This window comes from Crinia signifera, chromosome 9, assembly GCF_055691185.1.
Source record: "Crinia signifera chromosome 9, ASM5569118v1, whole genome shotgun sequence".
NCBI lineage: Eukaryota > Metazoa > Chordata > Amphibia > Anura > Myobatrachidae > Crinia > Crinia signifera.
The window spans coordinates 79,661,359-79,671,845 of NC_139225.1; the positions used below are offsets into that span (position 1 = coordinate 79,661,359).

Below are 10,487 nucleotides of genomic sequence, written 5' to 3' on the forward strand. Positions count from 1 at the left end.
TTTGTTCTTTTTTCTCTTTTTTTGTGTTATACTCAAGTAGATTTTCTCTTTTGATGTTGTTTACTTTTTTCCTTGCGTTCTGGAGGATTTGAGTGGGATACTCCTTTTCTTCAAATCTTTTGTTGTATAACTCCAGTTGATCTTCGCATTCTTTGTCTTTGCTGCAGTTTCTTTTAATGCGGTTATACTGTGAGTATGGAATATTTTCTTTCCACTTACGCAAGTGATTACTTTTGAAGTGAAGATAACTGTTTGTGTCGACTTGTTTGATGTAATTCTTTGTGTTCACTTGAGAGTCTTCACCTGTGAGAATTAAGTCCAGGAATTCGATTTCAGTCTTGTTGATTTTGGATGTGAACCGCAAATTCATTTGGTTGTCTTCGATATATTCTAAAAATTCTTTAAAACATTCTTCATCACCTTCCCAAACAATTAAAATATCATCAATATATCTCTTATAAAACCTGATGTTGTCTTTAAAAGCGTGGTCTGAGTGTATAAAACGTTTCTCCCAACTCCCCATAAAAAGATTCGCGAAGCTAGGGGCAAAGATTGTGCCCATCGCTGTACCACATTTTTGAAGGTAAAATTGATCCAAAAATTTAAAATAATTGTGACTTAGGATAAAGCTCATGATGTCACATATAAAAGACTTGTGTTGTGGGGTGAGTGTGGCGTCATCTTCCATAAATTCTTTGCATGCTTCAACCCCCTGCTGGTGTTCTATGCAGGTGTACAGCGACTGGACATCAATTGTGGCCCAATAAAAGGAGTCTTTCCATTTAAAATCTTTTAAAAGGTTTAAGACCGTAGTGGTGTCCTTTAAATAGGTTGGCAGATTCGTCACATATTTACGTAAAAAAATGTCCACATATTCAGATAAATTTGAAGTCAGGGAATCAATGCCTGCCACTATAGGGCGTCCCGGTGGATTTTGCAAACACTTGTGTATCTTGGGTAAGAAGTAAAAAATAGGGGTGATGGGATTGGACCTCATTAAGTATTGGTATTCTTCCTTGGTGATGGTTTGTTCCCGCAATCCTTGGAGGAGTAGTACTCTTAATTCCTCTATGAATTCCTCCTTGGGATCCTTGCTCAGGGCTGCGTAGGAAATTTCATCACCCAACAGTCTGTTTGCTTCACAGATGTATGCATCACGGTCCATGATCACCAATCCTCCTCCTTTGTCTGCTTGTTTTAGGATGATTTCTGGATTGTCTTTCAAATTTTTCAAAGCTTCTCTTTCTGCGTTGGATAAATTTTTCTGAGTAATAGGTTCCATTTCTTTCTCACACAGATCTTTTTTTACTAAATCGTAAAAAATCCCAATGTTATTGCCTTTCGATTCGATTGGATAATATTTAGAAACTGGTTTTAGCCCAGATTTTGATCTGTCTTCATAGTTGCGTATAGTGGCATTCTCATTCTTAGCGAAATGTCTTTTCAGAGTCAATTTTCTTACAAATTTATTCAGATCGATGTAAGTCTCGAATTTATTCATGCCCTCTGTTGGGGCGAAGGATAGACCTCTGTTTAGAAGGGTGGTTTCTGCTTTCGATAGTACGTGTTTGGAGAGATTAAAGATTCCTTTAGGTCGTATGTCTACTGGATCGTTCTTTTTTTGGAGTCTCTCCCTCCTTCCGCCCCTTTTTCCTCTTCTTCTATGAACCTTCTTTTTAGAGGGGATGCTATCTTGACGTCTTCCTTCACATTCATTCTTACGGTTTCCCGTATTCTTGTTGCCGTGTCCGTAGATAAAAAACCATCATCTCCTGTTGATTTGAGTCTTTGAAGTGGTGTGTATCGATTGAACGTTCTCCAGTGTGGTGTTTTTGGAGAGTCGTTGTTTCTATTATCAGGATTTTTTGTTCTCATTGTACGATTTAATGGCCTTTGGTAGTTCCTTTGCTGATATGGTGCGTTAGTGAATCTGCTCCAATTTTTTATTTTTCCTTTTCATAGTCCTGCTTGTCCCTTGTAAATTTCTTCTCCTTATTTTTGATAACCTCCTCCTCCATTCTTTCCAGTTTTTTGTTCAATACTTTATCGTTGATCTTGTAGTCCTCTTTATCCTTGAAGGGTTCAAGATCAATTTCTTTATTCTTGATTTCCTCTTCCAGTGTTTTTAAGGATTTCTTTTTCTCATTAACTATCAATCTCATTAGATTGATTGAGCAATCATGTAGAATTGTGTCCCATTTTTTAATGAATTCGGTATCTGTGTTGCCGAATGTTGGTTGCTTGGTCAGTCTTAAACCTCTTGGGACTCTGTCTACTGAAATATATTGTTCAAGTCCTTTGATGTCCCACCAAGTCTTCATTTCCTTAGCCAATAGTTTTTCAATTGTCCAAAATTTGTCATCCAAACCACATGGGTTCTCTAGTTCAGTGATTACCACATTTTCACTAAAGATTTTTTGGCACCAGTCATTCCTTTTGTTGGTGCGCTCATTAGCTCTAAACATAGTTCTTGTCTTAGCTAAAATAGCACCAGGCAGCCTCCTAAGAAATACCTGTAAAGTGTCTGTTAGTTTTGGATAGGGGGCGCCACTTGTGCTGGATGTATATTCCTCAAACAATAATATTCCCTTATAATATAGAGGGTGTCAGCCTATCTTTAAGTAAGAGCGATGGTATGTCACTCACGAGTAAATAGGTAAAAATGTAAAAAGATATTGGCGACTAATTATTGTAAATAAGATAATTTGAATAAAAAATAAATATTTAATAGGATGACAATAAAACAATATAAGTAGAAGGACAATTGTATACCAATGGACATATGATTACACAGTAAAAAGCTGGTATTCAAGATATACAGATGTAAAAACAATAATAGGTAGGAAATAGGGTGAGGATATATATAAAAAAAGGGGATTTTTTCTTATATAAAAAAGTAAAAAAAAAAAAAATATATTTTTTTTTTTTAAATATGAAGAATACTGAAAAGATATATAAAAAAGTTCTTAACTTTTGCAGTGATAGGAGGTAGGTAGCCCAACGCGTTTCGTCGTAGTGACTTCTTCAAGGGGTGGGAGACAAATGAGCTCAGATCTGTATTTGTACCTGTATGCCTGTCAGTATCAGCTATGACATAATTTCCTGTTCATTAATCAATTACTAAGGCTAAAATCGTTGGAACATCATATATTGGGACTGGACATATGTTTAAAGGTTAGTTCAGGTGCAGAGGTGTAAAACGCTATATTTACAACATTTTTAAGTGGCTAAAACGTTCATTTCATGTAAAGTACATAAAATCGCGGCACTTCCGCCACGTTTCTGGCGTCCATACTGCGCTAATGCGCATGCCCGGCTGTTCACTGTTTATATGAAGCTGTGACCTTCTCCGCTGGGTGCGCTTGCGCAGGAAGGCTGTGAGACTGGCAGAGGTTCTCTTGTATGGCTCTTGCGGATGTGTCCTTATCAGTGAGCGCCGGCGGCCATTTTGTTGGAGTTTTCCCATTGAAAAAAGGCTGCTTGTGATACTTCTTAAGGATATTTTCATTGCGCCCATATCATATATGAAAACAAAAGGAACGATGGTCAATACATTTGTTCTGGACAGTTGGGATATATAGTATACCCATACAAATTAATAATTAGAAATTGCGAGGCTTAATTATAAGTGATCTCATATATATACACCAGTGTGTTTATCTGAAAAAGGTTTACGTGATAGTTTGTATACAATTATAGTGCATATTTAATATTCACTAGAATTCACTAAAACTGACCCAATACTAATAATTCGCATGAAATTTATTAATACTTCATATTGCTGTGTGCTGCAATAAAATTTATATATAAAGTAGAAAGTGCTAAAGTGCTATAAGTTAATAGTAGTTAGGTGTTTATGCATAAACACTATTAGTTATAATTCATATTAGTGATTTTTGTGTGTCAGAATGAAAGGCAAGAGAGTGCTAAAGTGCTGAGTGCTAGAAGTTGCTTGAACCTAGATACTACTCCGGTATATATTATTATGCTTCTTATTTGGTACTACAGCACCAGGTCTTCCCAAGAGGTCTCCCATCTTGGTACTTGCCTGGCCCAACACTGCTTAGCTTCCAAGATCGGACGAGATTGGGCGTAACAAGTGTGGTTTGACTGTAGGAAAATACAGCGACACCTGGAGATTTTAAGTACTTTTATTAGGTTCGTACAATATACTGCATATTGAGTGTGAAATACACCAAGGTAATAGATACGGAAGAGGGCAGTGAAGGACTGATAAAAGAAAGAAATGGTGTTTTTTACAGTGTTTTAACAGAAATACTAATAATTATTTTTATACAGGTGGGATGAAGCGGATAGGATAAAAGAGTTAGATTCGACCTTATAGAAATGGCGCGATCTCATAATTGTCGTTGAAGCCCAGGGGGTGTAGAGTGTTTAATTCAAAGATCCAGTACATTTCCCGCTGGGACAGTTTTTTCGCCAGATCGCCGCCTCTTGGTCCTAGTTTGACCCATTCAATAGCCTTAAAAGTCATTCCCTCTGGGTTGGCATTATGGTGGTTTTCGAAATGTTTGTATATGGCATGACTGTCGACTTTGTTCTTTATGTTCCGACTGTGCTCCTGAATCCTTAGTTTGAGGGGTCTTTTGGTTTTGCCCACATATTTCAGATGACATGGGCACTCCAGAAGGTAGATCACGGATGTAGTGTTGCAATTGATAAAGTCTTTGATTTGGTATTCCTTTGTATTGTTGTGGTTGGTAAATTTCTTTCTGGTAGGGTGGACGAATCTGCAAATATTACATTTTCCACACTTATAGGAGCCTGTACATTTTTGGCTAGGATGATTTTGGGTGTTCTTTGATGTCAGTAGGCTTGGTGCCAGGATCTCTTTAAGACTCTTGGATTTCTTAAAGATCACTTCTGGGTTAGGTGGTAACAGTTCCCTTAGTATGGGGTCCATAAGTAACAGGTTCCAGTGTTTCTTTAGGCTCTGTTTGATTGTTGGTTCATGTTGATTATACGTGGTGATGAAGGCAATTTGTTCTTTTTTCTCTTTTTTTGTGTTATACTCAAGTAGATTTTCTCTTTTGATGTTGTTTACTTTTTTCCTTGCGTTCTGGAGGATTTGAGTGGGATACTCCTTTTCTTCAAATCTTTTGTTGTATAACTCCAGTTGATCTTCGCATTCTTTGTCTTTGCTGCAGTTTCTTTTAATGCGGTTATACTGTGAGTATGGAATATTTTCTTTCCACTTACGCAAGTGATTACTTTTGAAGTGAAGATAACTGTTTGTGTCGACTTGTTTGATGTAATTCTTTGTGTTCACTTGAGAGTCTTCACCTGTGAGAATTAAGTCCAGGAAATCGATTTCAGTCTTGTTGATTTTGGATGTGAACCGCAAATTCATTTGGTTGTCTTCGATATATTCTAAAAATTCTTTAAAACATTCTTCATCACCTTCCCAAACAATTAAAATATCATCAATATATCTCTTATAAAACCTGATGTTGTCTTTAAAAGCGTGGTCTGAGTGTATAAAACGTTTCTCCCAACTCCCCATAAAAAGATTCGCGAAGCTAGGGGCAAAGATTGTGCCCATCGCTGTACCACATTTTTGAAGGTAAAATTGATCCAAAAATTTAAAATAATTGTGACTTAGGATAAAGCTCATGATGTCACATATAAAAGACTTGTGTTGTGGGGTGAGTGTGGCGTCATCTTCCATAAATTCTTTGCATGCTTCAACCCCCTGCTGGTGTTCTATGCAGGTGTACAGCGACTGGACATCAATTGTGGCCCAATAAAAGGAGTCTTTCCATTTAAAATCTTTTAAAAGGTTTAAGACCGTAGTGGTGTCCTTTAAATAGGTTGGCAGATTCGTCACATATTTACGTAAAAAAATGTCCACATATTCAGATAAATTTGAAGTCAGGGAATCAATGCCTGCCACTATAGGGCGTCCCGGTGGATTTTGCAAACACTTGTGTATCTTGGGTAAGAAGTAAAAAATAGGGGTGATGGGATTGGACCTCATTAAGTATTGGTATTCTTCCTTGGTGATGGTTTGTTCCCGCAATCCTTGGAGGAGTAGTACTCTTAATTCCTCTATGAATTCCTCCTTGGGATCCTTGCTCAGGGCTGCGTAGGAAATTTCATCACCCAACAGTCTGTTTGCTTCACAGATGTATGCATCACGGTCCATGATCACCAATCCTCCTCCTTTGTCTGCTTGTTTTAGGATGATTTCTGGATTGTCTTTCAAATTTTTCAAAGCTTCTCTTTCTGCGTTGGATAAATTTTTCTGAGTAATAGGTTCCATTTCTTTCTCACACAGATCTTTTTTTACTAAATCGTAAAAAATCCCAATGTTATTGCCTTTCGATTCGATTGGATAATATTTAGAAACTGGTTTTAGCCCAGATTTTGATCTGTCTTCATAGTTGCGTATAGTGGCATTCTCATTCTTAGCGAAATGTCTTTTCAGAGTCAATTTTCTTACAAATTTATTCAGATCGATGTAAGTCTCGAATTTATTCATGCCCTCTGTTGGGGCGAAGGATAGACCTCTGTTTAGAAGGGTGGTTTCTGCTTTCGATAGTACGTGTTTGGAGAGATTAAAGATTCCTTTAGGTCGTATGTCTACTGGATCGTTCTTTTTTTGGAGTCTCTCCCTCCTTCCGCCCCTTTTTCCTCTTCTTCTATGAACCTTCTTTTTAGAGGGGATGCTATCTTGACGTCTTCCTTCACATTCATTCTTACGGTTTCCCGTATTCTTGTTGCCGTGTCCGTAGATAAAAAACCATCATCTCCTGTTGATTTAAGTCCCACAACACAAGTCTTTTATATGTGACATCATGAGCTTTATCCTAAGTCACAATTATTTTAAATTTTTGGATCAATTTTACCTTCAAAAATGTGGTACAGCGATGGGCACAATCTTTGCCCCTAGCTTCGCGAATCTTTTTATGGGGAGTTGGGAGAAACGTTTTATACACTCAGACCACGCTTTTAAAGACAACATCAGGTTTTATAAGAGATATATTGATGATATTTTAATTGTTTGGGAAGGTGATGAAGAATGTTTTAAAGAATTTTTAGAATATATCGAAGACAACCAAATGAATTTGCGGTTCACATCCAAAATCAACAAGACTGAAATCGAATTCCTGGACTTAATTCTCACAGGTGAAGACTCTCAAGTGAACACAAAGAATTACATCAAACAAGTCGACACAAACAGTTATCTTCACTTCAAAAGTAATCACTTGCGTAAGTGGAAAGAAAATATTCCATACTCACAGTATAACCGCATTAAAAGAAACTGCAGCAAAGACAAAGAATGCGAAGATCAACTGGAGTTATACAACAAAAGATTTGAAGAAAAGGAGTATCCCACTCAAATCCTCCAGAACGCAAGGAAAAAAGTAAACAACATCAAAAGAGAAAATCTACTTGAGTATAACACAAAAAAAGAGAAAAAAGAACAAATTGCCTTCATCACCACGTATAATCAACATGAACCAACAATCAAACAGAGCCTAAAGAAACACTGGAACCTGTTACTTATGGACCCCATACTAAGGGAACTGTTACCACCTAACCCAGAAGTGATCTTTAAGAAATCCAAGAGTCTTAAAGAGATCCTGGCACCAAGCCTACTGATATCAAAGAACACCCAAAATCATCCTAGCCAAAAATGTACAGGCTCCTATAAGTGTGGAAAATGTAATATTTGCAGATTCGTCCACCCTACCAGAAAGAAATTTACCAACCACAACAATACAAAGGAATACCAAATCAAAGACTTTATCAATTGCAACACTACATCCGTGATCTACCTTCTGGAGTGCCCATGTCATCTGAAATATGTGGGCAAAACCAAAAGACCCCTCAAACTAAGGATTCAGGAGCACAGTCGGAACATAAAGAACAAAGTCGACAGTCATGCCATATACAAACATTTCGAAAACCACCATAATGCCAACCCAGAGGGAATGACTTTTAAGGCTATTGAATGGGTCAAACTAGGACCAAGAGGCGGCGATCTGGCGAAAAAACTGTCCCAGCGGGAAATGTACTGGATCTTTGAATTAAACACTCTACACCCCCTGGGCTTCAACGACAATTATGAGATCGCGCCATTTCTATAAGGTCGAATCTAACTCTTTTATCCTATCCGCTTCATCCCACCTGTATAAAAATAATTATTAGTATTTCTGTTAAAACACTGTAAAAAACACCATTTCTTTCTTTTATCAGTCCTTCACTGCCCTCTTCCGTATCTATTACCTTGGTGTATTTCACACTCAATATGCAGTATATTGTACGAACCTAATAAAAGTACTTAAAATCTCCAGGTGTCGCTGTATTTTCCTACAGTCAAACCACACTTGTTACGCCCAATCTCGTCCGATCTTGGAAGCTAAGCAGTGTTGGGCCAGGCAAGTACCAAGATGGGAGACCTCTTGGGAAGACCTGGTGCTGTAGTACCAAATAAGAAGCATAATAATATATACCGGAGTAGTATCTAGGTTCAAGCAACTTCTAGCACTCAGCACTTTAGCACTCTCTTGCCTTTCATTCTGACACACAAAAATCACTAATATGAATTATAACTAATAGTGTTTATGCATAAACACCTAACTACTATTAACTTATAGCACTTTAGCACTTTCTACTTTATATATAAATTTTATTGCAGCACACAGCAATATGAAGTATTAATAAATTTCATGCGAATTATTAGTATTGGGTCAGTTTTAGTGAATTCTAGTGAATATTAAATATGCACTATAATTGTATACAAACTATCACGTAAACCTTTTTCAGATAAACACACTGGTGTATATATATGAGATCACTTATAATTAAGCCTCGCAATTTCTAATTATTAATTTGTATGGGTATACTATATATCCCAACTGTCCAGAACAAATGTATTGACCATCGTTCCTTTTGTTTTCATATATGATATGGGCGCAATGAAAATATCCTTAAGAAGTATCACAAGCAGCCTTTTTTCAATGGGAAAACTCCAACAAAATGGCCGCCGGCGCTCACTGATAAGGACACATCCGCAAGAGCCATACAAGAGAACCTCTGCCAGTCTCACAGCCTTCCTGCGCAAGCGCACCCAGCGGAGAAGGTCACAGCTTCATATAAACAGTGAACAGCCGGGCATGCGCATTAGCGCAGTATGGACGCCGGAAACGTGGCGGAAGTGCCGCGATTTTATGTACTTTACATGAAATGAACGTTTTAGCCACTTAAAAATGTTGTAAATATAGCGTTTTACACCTCTGCACCTGAACCAACCTTTAAACATATGTCCAGTCCCAATATATGATGTTCCAACGATTTTAGCCTTAGTAATTGATTAATGAACAGGAAATGATGTCATAGCTGATACTGACAGGCATACAGGTACAAATACAGATCTGAGCTCATTTGTCTCCCACCCCTTGAAGAAGTCACTACGACGAAACGCGTTGGGCTACCTACCTCCTATCACTGCAAAAGTTAAGAACTTTTTTATATATCTTTTCAGTATTCTTCATATTTAAAAAAAAAAAATTTTTTTTTTTTTTTTTACTTTTTTATATAAGAAAAAATCCCCTTTTTTTATATATATCCTCACCCTATTTCCTACCTATTATTGTTTTTACATCTGTATATCTTGAATACCAGCTTTTTACTGTGTAATCATATGTCCATTGGTATACAATTGTCCTTCTACTTATATTGTTTTATTGTCATCCTATTAAATATTTATTTTTTATTCAAATTATCTTATTTACAATAATTAGTCGCCAATATCTTTTTACATTTTTACCTATTTACTCGTGAGTGACATACCATCGCTCTTACTTAAAGATAGGCTGACACCCTCTATATTATAAGGGAATATTATTGTTTGAGGAATATACATCCAGCACAAATGGCGCCCCCTATCCAAAACTAACAGACACTTTACAGGTATTTCTTAGGAGGCTGCCTGGTGCTATTTTAGCTAAGACAAGAACTATGTTTAGAGCTAATGAGCGCACCAACAAAAGGAATGACTGGTGCCAAAAAATCTTTAGTGAAAATGTGGTAATCACTGAACTAGAGAACCCATGTGGTTTGGATGACAAATTTTGGACAATTGAAAAACTATTGGCTAAGGAAATGAAGACTTGGTGGGACATCAAAGGACTTGAACAATATATTTCAGTAGACAGAGTCCCAAGAGGTTTAAGACTGACCAAGCAACCAACATTCGGCAACACAGATACCGAATTCATTAAAAAATGGGACACAATTCTACATGATTGCTCAATCAATCTAATGAGATTGATAGTTAATGAGAAAAAGAAATCCTTAAAAACACTGGAAGAGGAAATCAAGAATAAAGAAATTGATCTTGAACCCTTCAAGGATAAAGAGGACTACAAGATCAACGATAAAGTATTGAACAAAAAACTGGAAAGAATGGAGGAGGAGGTTATCAAAAATAAGGAGAAGAAATTTACAAGGGACAAGCA

At 37.0% G+C, this 10,487-nt stretch overlaps 2 non-coding genes across 2 annotated transcripts; one reads left to right on the forward strand and one right to left on the reverse strand.

Annotated features, from left to right (window-relative positions):
* Positions 1 to 3,999: 3,999 nt before the first annotated feature.
* On the reverse strand, positions 4,000 to 4,118 carry LOC146039142 (5S ribosomal RNA). The gene has a single exon (XR_014462673.1). It is a non-coding gene; the product is annotated as a 5S ribosomal RNA (ribosomal RNA).
* A 4,217-nt stretch (positions 4,119 to 8,335) lies between these two features.
* On the forward strand, positions 8,336 to 8,454 carry LOC146039143 (5S ribosomal RNA). The gene has a single exon (XR_014462674.1). It is a non-coding gene; the product is annotated as a 5S ribosomal RNA (ribosomal RNA).
* The last annotated feature ends 2,033 nt before the right edge of the window (positions 8,455 to 10,487 follow it).